The 17,546-nt window shown below is 40.9% G+C and overlaps 1 protein-coding gene and 1 long non-coding RNA gene across 3 annotated transcripts in view; one reads left to right on the plus strand and one right to left on the minus strand.

Moving 5' to 3' along the window:
* The window catches only part of LOC309378447, a 68,006-nt gene extending 57,618 nt beyond the window's left edge, over nucleotides 1-10,388 (plus strand). The window contains exons 2-3 of the long non-coding RNA XR_014172083.1: nucleotides 8,089-8,249; nucleotides 10,344-10,388. This is a non-coding gene — a long non-coding RNA (uncharacterized lncRNA). The remainder of the gene's footprint in view (nucleotides 1-8,088; nucleotides 8,250-10,343) is intronic.
* Nucleotides 1-17,546, minus strand: part of MTNR1A (melatonin receptor 1A) — an 80,549-nt gene that overhangs the window by 13,509 nt on the left and 49,494 nt on the right. The gene's annotated exons all lie outside the window — the stretch shown is intronic.

Genomic DNA, 17,546 nt, shown 5'->3' on the forward strand with positions numbered 1-17,546 from the left:
TTGTTTCCTCTGGTGGATGGACCTTGATTACTCAGCCTTCCTTTCTTATTAATATTGCTGCTCTTATTTGTACTTAAGGTGGAGTTGTATTGAGTATGTTACTAGAATATGTTTTGTTTAAGGTGTTTAAGCATGCAATAAATTTTATTTAAGTTGTTTTGTGTTTCTCTGATACTAGAAAACCAACTCAGACTTCATTCCTAATGAATTATAGACTTCATTACTAATGAAACACATATATGAGTTATATGTGTTTAAGTTTGCATGTGTAATTTTAAAGATTTATTTATGCATGTGATAAGATCTATATGATTTAGATTGCTATTCTGGGATATCAATCCATGTCACAACAACAACAACAACCAGTTGGGAATGTTTGAGGCACTATGGGTCATTCATAGGTTACTGTGATTCTTTACAGAACTACACATTCTGTCAATATGGGTAAAGATGATGCACTGACTAGTTATCCCATCATGAAGGAAAGGTGAACCAGGAGCAAGAATCTCATCTCTTTAAGCTCAGCACAATACTTGGAATATTAAGTGCACACACGTACCAAGGGTTTAAGTCCTGCAGCTGTCACGCATTCTGAAAGCTCAAAGAGGCAATGTCATTTCTTTGGGAAATGTTGTCAGAGATTAGGCAAGTGGGATGATATGGGTGCAACAAAAAAGTTGATGGAGTAAAACAGATTTTCAAAGTTTGCAAGAAGTAGCTGATGCCTCAGCTGAGACTTTCTGTGCTCTCCATTGCCTTCCCAGTATTATCCCTCCGACATTTGTTGCTAGTGCTTCTTCCAATGTCTTCTGCAGAGAAAAAATAATGTCAGACACTTTGCTTTTCTGTCCCTGGTTTGCTTCCAGCCACATACTGGTTACACTAAATTATGTTTGACAGTTCTTGCACTTGGGCTTTTGCTCCTTATCAGCATAATTGCAATTGCTCCATTGGCAATGGGAATAGGCAGCTTTGATTTGGCACTGTACCCTTGCAACAGAAAACGGGGCGCGGTGCAAGAAGCTTCTTTAAAAGGAACAATGCCCTTCAGGGTTATAAGACAGAATTAAAGGACACAAAGGCAGACTCCTACTGCATACTGCAGTATGCATGTTTTTAATAGTCCTGCTATTACTGTAGAAGTAATGTACAGTGTGTTGCATCTATAATCACAAAATAGTACCAAGAGGAATAGAAATGCAGGCTGTTGTGAAGCTTATATCACTTTTAAAACATTTATTCTTCCTTTTTCTTCTCACACATAATCAAATTGTGAATTTCTTAGCTCTGGCAGGGGATGAGAAAACTTGCAATTTTGTATATTTTCCTGATTCCCTTTTTAATCTGTTCCTTTTCAATACCAAAGCAGTCAGGCTGAACTCTGATCCTCTCATTAAAACAGAATGTCTGGAAGCAAACTGAATTAAAATGATACCATTTTGTTCCAGTATATCATTCATCTTCTTGAGGGCTATTTGAAATGTATTTATGGACAGTAGCTCTGGGTTATTTTCTCCTCGCCAACTTTTAAAACTCAAAATACAGAGAAAACTATATCCCTTTTAGTTCATTTGGAACGAAGCTTGAACTGTTATCATTTTAAAGTGGCATAGTTGCAGAGCTGCAATAAATGGTACAGCTACCAATAAGATGAATAAATAATTATAGAAACCAGTGATATGCCCATTCTATAGGTTTGTCTAGGCACATAGAATCCTCATGGATATCAGGAATGAAACCAGTGGGGCAGGCAGCATGGGTGTCTGTGAACAGCCCCTGCGCAGGTGTGCCAAGTGGTGGGGGCTGAGGGGTCTTCAGCCCCCACCCCATTTTTACCTCCTCCCTGCCAATGTCACGTGGGGAGGAGGAGGCAGCGCGTGGACCCCGGCAGCCCCACTTTGCCTCCCTAATGATGTTGCACTAGGTGGGGGCGGGATGTGTCACATGACACGTAACGTGATGCATCACGTGATGTGCCCCAACAATGTGTGGGGCAAGTCGGCACCCTTGCCCCTGTCTGGTTCCTTTGTTGGGCCTTGGAGGAAGTCAGGGAGTAGTCTACTAGCATAGGATATATCTTCCTGTGCGAAAAATATGGGAGGAGAAAAGGTGTAATAAGTCAACTTCCTTGTGTGGGCTAGTCAGCTGATGACTAGAACTCCGCCGGCCACTACACAGTAATGGTCAACAGAAGCCATTATGTTCTTCTGATGAAGATAGAAGATGCAGAGTATTAACACAAATGGATATGAGGTGGGGACTTTTACAAATGTGTATAGGCAAAGCATATCATGGAAATCAGAAGCTAGTTATTGTTGCTTTTACATGGCATCTCCCTGGCTATTACGTTTACCAGAATCGTCATGTCCAGCTTCTATTATGAAAACTGACACAAGATGCTCAGAGGAAAGATTAATACTAACAACTGGAGTGGGATGTCTGTGGAGCTAACACACAGGACAGTTGGTCATCAATCCCATGCGAAACAAAATGATGGAACAGCCTATGAGAGCTGAGAATTCCCTGGGGAAAAGCAGAATACAGATTGTATCATACTTTACAATCACCTTCAAGGATGTTACTCATATTTAAAAATTTGTGACAAAGTGCATGTCCACTGTCACACTTATGCACATGTCTGCATCAGACAGTATGTAGCATGTCTCCGATTCCTAGCACTCATATGCATGGCAAAACAGATACAAGTGCACTCCTCATACATGCTGTCGTACATGTGCTCTGTATATAGATGTCCTATATGTAAGTGACACCCATAGTTTCCAGATATGTGAAAGGACTATCCAGATCATGTGACCCTCCCAGACTCTGAAATGTAGACTGGACATGCCAGACCCGGGCCCAGTCAATGTGTAATTGGCAGCAATCTGAGGGGGCATGAGCACAGATGTAGGTCTCCTTACATGTCAACATAAATCCTGATCAATCAATATGATTGTCTCTGTTGAGAGAGCCCTACATATATTTCTATATTCGCCTTCAGGCTGATGCCAATCACAGATTGTTTGAAGGGCATGGCTGGTCTGCACATATAGGAGAAAGGCCTATCTCGTATATTCTTGATGACACTTTCTTGCATTTGATGCTCACAGGTATAAAACTGAACAGGGCTATAGTAGAGCACATTCCAACAATATTAAGATACAGGGTAAGTTGCAGAATATAATGCAGGAGAAAGAGTGAAAGAATGGGAGAATTTGACAAGATTGCTATTTTTCTTATAACATCTACTTCCACCCATAAATGTTATTTGTTCTAGATATCCCAACAAAAGTGAGAACTTATCAGTTTATTTTCATGTGCTTTGCTCCTTAAAACTCTTGCTTAAAATTCAGATTTGGTTTGATACTTTTAGGTCAGTTTGTTATGAAGATAATACAAATCTTGAGCTAGCAGCTATAAGTACGGTCTCATAATACCACAAACCATTAGTGTGCTTCCAACTATTTATATTAATTCATTTCCCACAAAGATCCAACTTGCAGAAGATGTGAATTCCAACACAGGGTAACAACCACTCAGGATAGCAGAGGCGCCAGCTTCTCCAGAGGATTGAGGAAGCACAATGCGACATAGTGCAAAGTCCTAGTGTCATGCGCATGATGCCGCAAGGAACCAGGGGCAGAGCTGAACAGCCTCTGAAAACTGAGAGGGCCCAAAACTCTCAAAAAATACATTGGGGGAGGCTGGAACTGCCTTGGCCCCTAGGAGTTGGAATCTATGCAGGATAGAGTCAGACAACTGGCAGCCACATTGCTGTAAAGGGGTGGGTGGAAAAACAGGGCTTAATCCTGAGGCAAAAGGCCAGAGGCACGTTCCTCCACATAAGGACCACACAGTAAGCTTTAAGACACCATGTGTCTCCCAGGCAGCTAACCATTCTATTCATGACACTCAGTGGATGAAAACAGATACTTTTCCCTCCTGTCTGCAAGCTAACACAGATAAAAGTGCTCTAAAGATCCCCATGTGGTGGCTATAGTACAGTAGGTAACTAGCAGTGGGGTCTTTCATGTGTTAAACCCCTGTGGATGACCCAGTTCTACAAAGATCTCACTCTGAAGTAGTTGCAAATGCAGCAGAGAAGGAAAGTAATCACTTGAATATAAGAGCTTTTGGACAACTGAATACAGAGATGGTGATACAACCTAGAATAACTTGTTCTTAGGGCTGATTAGTACTGTAATTCAAAATCATTGACTTCCTTTCCTTTTTGGTATGCTGGACAAATGCAATCCTATACATGTCTACTCAGCCCAAAAGGAACATAGGGTGCAACTTTACACTGAGTTGGACTTTTGCTCCAACCGGTTCAGAATTGTCTATGCTACAAGTAGCCAGTGTGGTAGCCTCCAGATGTTGGACTACAGCACCCATAATGCATGACATTGATCATGCTGCAGTGTATGAAAACCCCACAATATAATCCACTGTTGTTATCCAGCCTCTTGGTGTGGTGGTGCGTGTGCATTTGGGGGGGGGGAGGGAGGGATGCAGTTAAGCTGTGAAAAGTACACACACAACCATCTGAAATACCACATCTGGTTTTGCATCAAGAACTAAAATTGGTTGATGAAAGACCTACGGTAACATATCTGGTTTACAGCTGCAAGTTCTTTGCATGGTTTAGGACTGGCTTTGGGGAAAGCAGGGGTCTTGTGACTAACAGCTTTGTGACAGGCAGAAATTGAACATCAAGCTTGCCTAGTATGTAAATACTATTATGTTGAAAGCTTAACCAGTTGGCATTCTGTCTGTCGGACATCTTATTATTTATGTGGGACCACTGATTTATTTTTGGACCCTCCATCCTACCTGCAATTTTTTTTAGCTACAAAGCACCAGCAAATTTGTTTCCTCTTTCATAAGCGCACTGGAGGGCTGAATCCATCTGCAGTGCACTGGGTCAAAAAAAAAAAAAATCCCACCAGTTGTGTGGGAGAATGTAATTTTAATGATCATTACAAATGCTGTTTGGTACTGGGTTGGTTTGTTTTGATGACCAAATAGTTTAAAACAATCAGATTCTATTCTGCAGCAGTGAGTTAAAATGTTGAAGTCACATTTGGAGAAATTAATTTGCACATCTGAAGGTAGAATTTGCATGGGAAATGTGTGAAACTCCGAATTGGTTTGGAAAAGGTTCTTCCCACAACCAACCACTGCTACTGTTAGGAATAGATACAGTGACTACTGCTAGGAATAGATACAGTTACTTCACCAGTCATTAATTCAATGAATAACTTTCTCCGAAACAGATTCTGACTGCTTCATGAAGTTTTAATTTACATCTGTAATATATTTTTTTACAAAATCCTAAACAGCTTTGAGCCAGGAGTTAAAAGCCAAGGCAGACTGTTCTTCCAGGCACTTATTTCTTCATGCAATAAATTACACGCAATATTTACGTACCTGCCAAGACATGCATTTGAAGTGAGACTAATAGCTGGCATGCTCTCAAAATTTAAAGCAGTACTGACACACTTTTTAAACAACCCCCTCCCGAATGGAAAATAGCTTTGTATTTAGATTTCAGTATAACCTTTGTTCTAAAGCATAGCTCAACAGGTTCATCCATTTAATAACACTCACTCTATGCATGGCAACAATAGCCTGTTTCACCAACTGACCTGAACATTTTTCAGCTGTGCTAACCTCTTGTTATATGCTTTTATTGAATTCACCTTCTGTGTGGTATCATTGACAAAGAAGCCACTCAAAGCCTCAGATAAATACAAAGGTGGTGTCAATAAACTATGGGAAATCACTGAGAAGCAGTCAGAGCCACTCATACACTAAAAATTTCTTTGCTTTGCTTTCTCAGTGGCTTGGCCTTGGACCAGAACATTATGTTGTGGAAGCAGAAGTATTTTCTGCTCCTGCTGCCCTTAACACACACACACACACTGCAAAAATGAAAGAAAGCTTCTCTAGAGACTAGACAGTATCCTGATTCCCCGGAGACAATGTTTAGGGCACAGGGCTGCAGATGGGTGGGGGGTTAATAATGTCACACATACACTATTCATAAGCAGAGGTGGGATTTTTTGTATCCAATGAAAACTAAACTTCCTCAGTACGGAGGATCCAACAGCCTGAAATGCAGGAATCTTTCACCCAACGTGGGGCTCAAACCCATGAGTCTGAGATTAAGAGTCTCATACTCTACCAACTAGGGACACGGGTGGCACTGTGGGTTAAACCACAGAGCCTAGGACTTGCCGATCAGAAGGTCGGTGGTTCAAATCTCCGCGACAGGGTGAGCTCCTGTTGCTCAGTCCCAGCTCCTACCAACCTACCAGTACGAAAGCATGTCAAAGTGCAAGTAGATAAATAGGTACTGCTCTGGCGGGAAGGTAAATAGTGTTTCCGTGTGCTGCTCTGGTTCGCCAAAAGTGGCTTAGTCATGCTGGCCACATGACCAGCTATACGCTGGCTCCCTCGGCCAGTAAAGCCAGATGAGCGCTGCAACCCCAGAGTCGTCTGTGTCTGGACCTAATGGTCAAGGGTCCCTTTACCTTTACTCTACCAACTGAAAGAAGAAGGACAAGATGCTCCAGGGGATTGGAGGAACCCTCCAAAATAATATTGGAAGTGGTCCAGGGATGTGGGGGGCTCTGGCTGTGACTGACTTCTGAAAAGTCACTTTTGGCTCATTTTTCTAGTGCACAAGCTGCCCACAAAGAAATAGGTCTTTACATTGGGTGTGGATTTGAATATATGGTACATAGATTTTTCTGGGCAATAAAAAATGAGACTGCTTTGAATAAATTAACTTCCAGTGAAACTGATGAATATATCAACCACCTAATTACAGGAACACATTTCCAGTTGTAGCAATACAAATAAAACATAATCATCTTAGCCATAGGAACAAATTAAAGTCTGCACAGTAGGGAAGGAGTTTAAACACAGTCATTTCAAAGCTAGCACTGCCATGCTGACTGGTGCATGAAAAAGTATATATAATAATTTGGCTAACTGCAGTTTTTAATTGCTACAAGCAATAATGTTGCTAAATTAGGTTGCTGGATATGTTCCACAGGTACGAAGTCAAGGGACAGGTGCCAAAATTTGGAAGAGATAGAGATGTTCTTCTAGTCAGCCCAAAGTTTGGTAAACTGCTATTTGAAAGCAACAATATAACTTAAATCAGATTATCCATTTTTACCCAGACCTATCCAGATTTACTCTTAAGCCCCATTGAGTTCAGTTCCAAGCAAGTCTATTTAAAATTGCAGTCTAAGTGGCTTTGCTTATCTTTTTCCAAGTGTTCTTTGGAGTTCAATTATTATTACAATTATGCATTAAATTTTATACCACCCTTCATACAAAGATCACAGGTCAGTTTACAATATCTTAGGCTGTCTTAGATTTAGCCACATCAGGGCTTACCAGTTGCCATGGTAATGATCTGAAGTGTGGCATTGATATCTCATGCTTTCACCCAAGAAGCTCAGCATGGCATAAATCACTCTCCACACACCACTCTGCAATGGTCATCTGAAGTATGGTGGGCAGAGGTACATGAGAGGATTTTCTCAATTGTGGTATTAAAGTCTCTTTAATTATGGCTTTCAAAGAAAATTATTGGGTTGAACTTGAAGGTTGTTTCAGTTAAGTTGTTGGCTACTTTAATTCATCCTCACTTGTCAGCTGCATTCTTTTTATTTATTTTTTATTGTTATTAGCAATAATTATAGTCAACTGGCAAAAGACAAGGTATAAAGATATAGATATATAACACAGAGCTTCAAAGCCATTCAAGGTTACGTCTACGATCCTTCTTCCAAATAAGCAATAACCTACTCCTTTAATAGCAAGGGTTCATGACCAAAAGGGGAAGGAAGGGGGGGAGGAAAGATGGGTAGGCTATAAAACTATTAGTTGAATGGTTACAAGTATTCTCTTTAATGATGTAAACCTGGTGTTAGTGGGACAGAAAGGAATATGTCCCACTAACACAAGGAATGAAATGAGAGTAATAGACCGGTCTACCTTTTCTCTGTTGAGAAAATAAAACAGAACCCAGAAGTGGCAAAATGTTCTTCTCTGTCTTATTCCCCACAGGCAGAAGCTATAACAAAAAGTGCTAATGAAAAAGAACCAAAACAAATAATTAAGATGGGCTCAGGTGGACAACTGGTACCCAGTTCATCTGGACCAACACATTCTCTCAATGATGGCTAGTGAGCCTTGGAGAAACTCAGTACAGGAAGAATCAACATCAGGTAGGAGAGTCACAGGATTGCATTACCATGCTATGCAACAAGTTTTGATAGGACAAGGTTTGTATGATATGTTTATTCCTTCTCTCTGGCAAGATAATCCTTTGAATGTATCAGCTGTTCAATAGTGGAACAGACTGTCTCCGAAGATGGTGGTCTCACCTTTGCAGAAGTTAAGCAGTGGTCAGATGATCATCTGCCAGATTTACTGTAGTTGTATCTGGCACTGTAAGTCCTGCTCTGAGCAGGAGGCTGAACCAGGTGACTCCAAGGACTCTTCCAACTCTAAGATTATATGAATCAATGCACTAGCAACTGTTCAGGATAGAGCTCAATAGCTGTCCTGCCTCTACATGCAATGACCAAAGGAATTTGTTGGCATTCTACGAGCTTTGACACTAATGCCACAGGATAGTTTTCTAATAATATACAAGGAATGAGTCTTAATTGGACATTGTGGAGAAAAATTCTGAGCAGGAAGATTGAGGAGGTGATGTGAGGACAGATTGAATTAGCATTAGGACAAAACGTTGAGATCTGTAGTAAGCCAGATACAGATTATAGGCTTTCCACCACACTGAATGCTTTGAGATGTCATAATTATGTTCTTAAAATTCATCAGAAACTGGAAATAGTTATAACTCAAGTCAATATTTTTGGCCTGAGGACTGCATTTACCCTTGGCCAGTCAAGAGTGGGTGTAGCCACCCCACACTCCCTTGCTCATACAGTGGGATCTTGGGTTACAGACGCTTCAGGTTACAGACGCTTCAGGTTACAGATGCTTCAGGTTACAGACTCCGCTAACCCAGAAATAGTACCTCAGGTTAAGAACCTTGCTTCAGGATGAGAACAGAAATTGTGCAGTGGCGGCAGTGAGAGGCCCCAGTAGCTAAAGTGGTGCTTCAGGTTAAGAATAGTTTCAGGTTAAGAACAGACCTCCAGAACAAAATAAGTTCTTAACCCGAGGTACCAATGTATGTCAAAACTGGAGGTGGTAAATAGAGAGCCAGAAGCAAGTTGTGCATGCCGTAAGGTAAGAAAAACCAGGGTCAAGATAACAGTTGACAAGATTTTAACATATCCATCTTATTGATCCTCATTGACTATACAAGCTGAAATTATATGATCCCAGACAGGCTTTTGTTGTTATTTAAATCAGTGTTGGGGAACTCCAGTTCATGGACCTGCCAGATTCCTTCAAGCAGTCCATAAGGCTATTTCTAGCAAATTCCACCCATCCACCAATCACAACTGATCATTTTTATCATTCCAACACTTTCCACACTTCCTTAGGCTTTTATGTATTTTATGGGCATTTAACATATTTTACAGACAATTCTCATTAAGACTAAGGGAGCAGTCAATATAAAACACATAAAATGTATGGAAAATACATAAAATTACATAAAATACCTTAGAATACGAAAAATTATCCCACCTACTTTTGCCTTGCCTCTTGTCTCTGGCCCCACCCATCATCAGAATGTGACCTTGGAAGATTTGCCAGGCTAAAAGAGGTTCCCTACTCCTGATTTAAATCAAAGATGCTTGCGGTTTTCAGACTGAATTTGAGACTAATTGGTAAACAACATATTAAACTGTGATTTATTTATTTATTTTAAAAAATCTTCCATAGCTGAAAGCAACTACCATCTCTTGAAAGGCTACAGAAATTGAAAAGCACAAAGAATCTCACAGATACTCGGCTGTTTGTCAAAAAGCTCAGGCGGTATTTTTGGATTAAGTGAGGAGCAGAATATCGTACTGCAAGTGTTCTTGAGATGTTGGCAGATACAAAGATAGACAGTAGCTGAATGGATAGGAAACTACATATTTTTTTCCATTGCCTTCATATATCCACATTCATTCTAGACCATTTATTTCCTTGCCTGTTAGACACTATAGATTTGATGCTTGATAATTTGATACTTGTCTTTAGAATAAATCTGAAGTCTGGGATGAATTTGGGGTGAATATAACGGCTACTTAGGTCAAAGTCCTACTGGCTCCTTATAGTAGGGGAGGGCTGTGATATTCCTCTAGGTAGTTCTTAGCATAACATCAAAGGATCTAATGGGAGTTTTGTTTTTGCAGGCAAAAAGATACAGGTTCCCTGAACGGAGTCTATCAGCTTTGCATCCACCTCCTGCTGTAATCTGCATTCGTCCAGCTACACCAGCAAAGCAGTTCAGGAGTAGAAACCAGGCAGACTTGCAGAAATGTGATATATTATTATAGAAGAAATAAGAAGTTATAATGAAAAGTACACAACTCCTTTTTAAAGAACTGTGTTGGATTAGCTAGGTCATAGTGGGCTAATTGGATTTGGAAGCTACTTCTGGGTGCTGTTAAAATGGGTTTTCAATCTGTGATGTGGCCTCAGCAATTTTGTACAAAGGCTATTTCTCAGCTGTGTGTGTGTGTTTGTGTGTGTGTGAAGAGAGAGAGAGAGAGAGAGAGAGAGAGAGAGAGAGAGAGAGTGAGTCTGCTGGAACAGTATAACGTTTCTGATGTATTTTTGGTAGGTGCTGCTTATATAATTGATCATCTTAATTAACTAATGTTGTTATCCAAAAATGATATGGAAAAACATTAAACTAGTGAGCATGTGCAATAGGCAGTGTGTGGAACACTCAAAAAGGGCAGCGGCAGGGGGGAACATATAATATTTTCAGATAAATGGCCTTCACGTAATAGGGCTTTGCTGAAATCTTAGAAACTAGAGGACATTTAGAACTACAGATAGCTGCAGTCCAATCTTTCATCAGAAGCAAGTCCCTTTAAGTCAAATAAGACTAATCCATGGTTAAGTGTACATAGGATTGCATTGTTATAGCATCATCCTATGCACGTGTATTCAGAACTAAGGCCCATGAAGTTGCATCACAGTGCAATCCTACATAAGCATAGCCAGACATTGGTTCTTAGTGGCTTCAGCCCTCTCAATATTTTGAGGCAGGGGTCTAAGCCCCCCCCCCAATATTGAGGGGGTTGCCATCTCGCCCCCCGGGTGAGTGCCACCACGCCGGGTGGGAGGCTCGGAGAGTGATTTTCTTCCCCTGCTGCAATCACCAGAGTGCCAGCCCACCAGGAGGGAGGCTTGGAGGGCAATTTTAACCCTCTGTACCCCCCGCTGCGATCGCCAGAGTATCCTGGCAGGCACCAGCACGTCCCGGCAGATGTGGCCTGATGGAGGGTCGGGCATTGTGCATGTGATGTTATGCACACACAACAGCCCCCCTCCCACTGTTGGACAGGTGTGCTGAGTTGGGCCCAGGTTCACAGCATATATAGGTATGTATTGGTATCTGAAGTAGTGTGCATGCACACAAAAGCTTATACCAAGAACAAACTTAGTTGGTCTCTAAGGTGCTACTGGACAATTTATTTATTTATATATATATTTCAACTGTGTCAGACCAACACGGCTACCTACCGTATATGAATCTAGGATATATTGGTGATTATTGAGACTACGATTCTGTGCACACTGACCTGGAAGTAAATCCCATTGAACCCAACAAGACTTACTTCTGAGTAAACATAGGTAGGGTTGCACTGCACTTTCCCTATCTATATAATGAAAGTCATACCAATAGTTGGCAGGTCTAAATGCTAGAGTAGAAAAGAAGGAAGGAAGGAAGGAAGGAAGGAAGGAAGGAAGGAAGGAAGAAGCTTTGGTCAGGGATTGTCAACATGGTGCTCTGCAGATGTTTTGCAGTACAACACGTTTCAGTTCCAGCCATCATGGCTAATGGTAGAGGATGATGGGTATCACATAGGGTACCACATTGGCTCCCGGTGACCTACACCAAAGCTTTTTCCTTACTTCCTTTCTACACCAGCATTTGCACCTACAAACCATGCTCCCAATTCATACACAATCACATTGAATGGGAAACTGCCTGTTTGCTCTCCTCCATGTTCTCAAGCTGCAATTGAGGGTCTCTGCCATGGGTGAGCAGGTGAGAATCTCAGCCATGGATACTGGGGATCCCCAATGGTGTTTTCAATCATCATTGTGTCCTGAATTGGTGTGTATGTTATAAAAAACCCCGTAGCTTTCATTGAGGTCACAGTCTATTTTGGTCTGGGCAATTAATTGAAGATTTCTGTTCAAGATCTAGCAGCTCATATCACCCAAAAAGGGGGAAGGCTGAGTATTAATTTGTGAATTAAGGAAAATTAGAATTAAAGTGCAGATTTTTGCAAATAATGTTATATTCATTTTTTCTATAAAAGCAGATTCTCTAGTTCTTTTAATGACATTTTTGCTGATTGAGGATTACTTTCAGTGCTATAAAGCTGCTAGCTCAACACCGCATGCTGAAGAGTTCAATTTTGTGGGATGCGGGTTAATCCATTTTAAATTGCCCTTAATCTTTATTACTAGATTAACAAAATGTATGTTCCCAGTTTCTTACAGATTACATGGACATAATTTGCTGGAATAGAATAGAGCTCCTTATCAAAATCTCCTAATGTGTGCGCTGAACAAAAACCACTAACTGCTACAGGAAGTCTTTGAGTGGGATGAACCCATTTTTGAACACCACTATTTCTATGCTTAACAATAAACTAAGTGCACACCACAACCAGCAACAATACAGAAACTGTACCACGCATTGCTCTAGCATTATACCATAAAGATAGCTAAGATTTTTCATAAGAAAAGTGGCCCTTTTGCAAAGAAGCAAAAAATACGTCAGTAACTAACGGCTGATAATGCCCACATGGCAATATTGGCCACATAAGGGTGATATCTAGCACTGGACAGTGATCCTATTGGCACAAGACACCTCAAAAAGTGAGATCAAACAGAAAAAGGAAGGACCGGTAAAGGGGATCATTCCAACCATTATAATGGAATTTGGTGTAAAAAGAAATCTTTCCTATCTATTGAGAAAACAACCTTGATGCATACCATCTTTTTAAACCATGTAGTACATGGACCTGAGTGATTCATTGCTTCATATGGGGGCAAATCAGCCATGAAATAGAGCAAACCATACCATCCAATACAAAGTGTCCACAAACTGGGATGCCATCTTCCAGGGCCACACACCAGCATGGGTCACATGACCCACATGAGATCGCTGCCCCCCCCCCCTGCAGCATTTTCTTGGGGGGCAAGAGTCAGGCCCAAAATTGTGTGAGATCACAGCGGCCATTTTTGCCACCATCCTCTCATGAGAAAAAAATGGGATGTCCTGTTTTTTCCAGGACAGTTGGTGGGTATGGGAAAACCCATCTGATAGCACCGAGTAAGAGTCAGCCCATATCTTGTGCCCAGCTACTCCTGTTGTCTTTCATCAACATTTAGTTTTTGAAAGAACATATCCTCTGGAAGCTGCTAGGCCAAGATAATGGAATATGATCTTACCCACACAGAAGTCAAAACACTGAAATGCATTGGACACACAAAACTGGAACGTTGGGAGGTTTTGGAGGGTGATGTCCTTTTGATACTGTTCCATTTCACACCACACCTTTTACTGAACCAAATTCCGTTTGTTCAAACTTAGGCTATGCAAGCTTTGAGGCAGAAATTGATGAGCGCTCATTCACAGCATATACAAAGAGGCTGAAATGACAGTTCATTTTGCATTCATGAATGGCCTCACTGCCTGCTCCTCCTCTCTCTGGTATGCATTCCTCTCTCCTTTCCTTTGTTGGGTTTTGCTATGGTTTCATGTCTGCACTGGTGTGAGCAATAATAAAGTTCACCATGGTTCCCATGTTGTTGCTGTTTTTTTAAAAAGTTTGAAACTAGGGTGTGAAGCAAGCTGGCAAACTGTTATTCTAAAGCACCAAAGCTGCTGCAAGCAAAGGCTCTAGTAGCTAAGGCAGCTGCTTGTGGCTGGAAAGCCAGACAGGATGTTTGTGACTGTTGCCATGGGAACAAAGGGGCAGTCCAATCTGTACTGAGCACCGGATGTTAGCTCAGTGTGTGTGTCATATGACCCGTACTGGAAGTACATGGGTGGAGTTTATTCTAACTGCTATGGAGTGCAGACATGTTTTCTCTGTACTGATATGAAAGACAGAAATAAAGATGTAAATAGATTTCTGTCTGCTTCTTTCCCCTCCCTGGGGGACACCAAAGGGGAGAGAGGAAGAACGGTGTGTTCCTCTCACACATCTGAGAAGAATCGCCGAGACCTCGGCTGCTTATCAGCAGTGTAGCAGTGGGGAGGTCGCCAAGGATTATCTGCCAGTGCCTAAGCTGTGGCACATACCTCTGACCTGGCAGAATTCCAAACTAGGGTGTGAAGCAAGCTGGCAAACTATACTTAAGAGTGTATCTGCTTAGTGTTAACCATGGTCAGCACTGGGGCAGACATAATACTATAGTAAAGCCAATAGGAGAAGTGGGGGATTTGTAGTGGAACAGGGAAAGACCACAAGAACCCCCACAGCACACTTCCCATTGCTTAACTACACAAAATCTCACTGCACCAACACGGCTTCATATTCAGCGGTCGAAGGTTTGCATCGTTATTATGACGTTATGAAGCATTTAAACAATCGCTTGACATCCTTGTCTCAAAACATTTGAAAGTCCTATTTAAAATACCTAGTTTGCTATTCATAGAAATAGTGGGGAAGGTGGAAAGCACTGTATTGGCATTGTTCTTCATTCCAAAACTGTGGACCATTTTCCCCTCTAGTGACTGATACTGTAAATTACAGCTGCTTGAATGCATTTCTAAGCAATTATTTTAATGATTTTCTAAAGACTGAAATTTTGTGAAAAGGTCAGAAGGCAGATTTAACTACAAGCTAAGCCCCAACTATCTTCTTCCTGAGGGCCCCAAATGTGCAGCCACTGGCCTCAAAGAAACCAAGATTTTAAAAATATCTATTGTGGCTTAAAGCAGGGGTCGCCAAACCTTTTGGACCAGTGAGCACATTTCAGATTTTGAGAGACTGCTGGGGGTACCGGTCAGAAAACAGCTGCTATGAGGAAGGTGGGGTTGCTATGGGTAAAGAACCCCTGGATGGTTATGGAGAGCGTGGGGGTCTCAAAAAGCCTATATGAACCTAAACATCTGTTTGCTATTGCAGCCTGACAAATGGGTCAGATTACCTGTTTGCTGTTTCAGAGAGTCTATGTCATTTTTCTCACACACTATGTTTCTAAGATTAATAAAGTGTGTATTCCCTCCAGGCTTTTTGTAAGTGAATGTTTGTGTATGTTTTGATCCTTTCCCCCCTTGGATGTTCAGATGAGGGCATAATATACATGGAAATACCTAATTAAACAACACATCATTGCAAAGTTCAGATAAGCCTCTAATGTTCTGAGGTGATTGAGGCAACAACATCCACTCAGGTGGAAAGTAAACCATTAATATACCAGCACTCGAAGAATACAAACAATAATTAGCCGGATGCTTTTCAACAACTTCAGATCCATGCTATTCTTGTTGACCCTCACCTGCTACCCTGAAACTGTTTGAAAGCTAAAGTGTTGTGTTGATCATTATAATACTGGGAATTCAGTTCCGTCATATCTCACTCATTAATCTTCAAAACCCATCAAACAACAAGAAAAGCAAAATGTAGAAAACATTTACTGGATCAGAGCCTAATATATGACAATCCTATAGTTATTTGTCGAATTTTCTCAAGCATTTACAAATTATTTCCAGAGTTTTAATTCTTTCAATGATCCCTACAGCCGTAGATCAATGAACAATATCAAACATGTGATGTGTCTAAATAAGTACTATATAGTGAACTATCTTTTTAGGTCACCCTTTCTGCCAGTGAAGACTTGCATTTTTTTCAACAGGAATCTGGGAACATCAGTGAGAGATAATTGTCCTAAAATTATTATTTAGAACTGTTCCAGTTATATTCCTGTTAATATTAATGTTCTTGGAAAGGCTTAATTCTGTGTACAGTATTTCATTTCATTTTATAGCAGACAGATGCACATACCCTTTTGTAAAGTTTCTATTGAAAATACAAAGATATTGATAAGTATTTAGTGTCAAGTAAGCGTTTCCGTGCGCTACTCTGGTTCGCCAGAAGTGGCTTAGTCATGCTGGCCACATGACCATGAAGCTGTATGCCGGCTCCCTCGGCCAATAAAGCGAGATGAGTGCCGCAACCCCAGAGTCGGCCACGACTGGACCTAATGGTCAGGGGTCCCTTTACCTTTACCTTTAAGCACTTGTTGAACTATTAAAAAGCAAAATATAAATGCACAATCCACATGAACTGGAGTGCTATTTATTTCAGTGGCAGAATTAGGTTGCAATCCTATTTAGCTTGTGGTGATTGTGTATTCAACTTTATTAGGGTCATCTGCCTGGAAGCATACTCTGTTTGAAGAGTTGTCCAATCCAAATTCAGTTAAAAAAATCAGAGGAGAAAACAGCAGGGGCTTTCAACTGGCCCTTCAGTAGCCAGGGGGTGGACAGCCGACTAAGCAGATACAGTACACAGATCAGCTGGTTACAGTCTTCTTTGCTAAGGCAAGAGGTATTATTGTATTGTATTATTTCTATTTAAATTATAGTTGTTATATCTAAATATACATCCATACATATATCTTAGCATTTGTACATTCACTACAAATTTGTGTCCACACATATATCCCTAGCAGGATGAGGGCTCATCACATCCTGGATGCTGTGTGCACAGAGTTCAGCCAAGTCCAAGAAACCTCCTGGTCATCTATCACTTTAAAAGAAGCAAACTACAATCAGCTGTTTGGTAGGGATTGCAGAAGGGCTGGACATCATTCACTCCCCACTTCTGTTTCCCTGCCCAGCAGCTGATTGGTGGGATTTCAATTTAAAAACAACAAGAACCTGGGAACTAGTCAGAACTCTGAGGAACAATATGAAACTAATAGATTCTGTGCCACAAACAATTTCTGGTATTCAACTTTCCATTACAGAATCCAATTGCTATCTGTTATCATTATATTCAGTATACTTTGTAGAAGACAGCTGTGACGGATATAATAAAGCTTTAAAAAACCCCAAACAATGCCCTATTTAATAGAAATGTATTTGGATTCTCTGTAACAATCCAAAATAATACACTCTGTATGAATCACTTCTGGGTCTGACATACAATTTTCAAACAAAAAGTTAACTGTGTCGCATTACATCAAGAACAATTTTCAGAAGATGAGTACTCTAGGAGGACAAAGAGGATTTCTGTGGAGTATCTTGCACAATACCATAAGCAAGCACAGATTCTAACATGGTATCCTCCACTCCAAATGACCATAAACAGATTCCCCCACACCCCAGTTTAAGATTTTGAAAATAATCT

Source organism: Podarcis melisellensis (assembly GCF_964234715.1).
Source record: "Podarcis melisellensis genome assembly, chromosome: 9".
Taxonomy (NCBI): Eukaryota; Metazoa; Chordata; class Lepidosauria; order Squamata; family Lacertidae; genus Podarcis; species Podarcis melisellensis.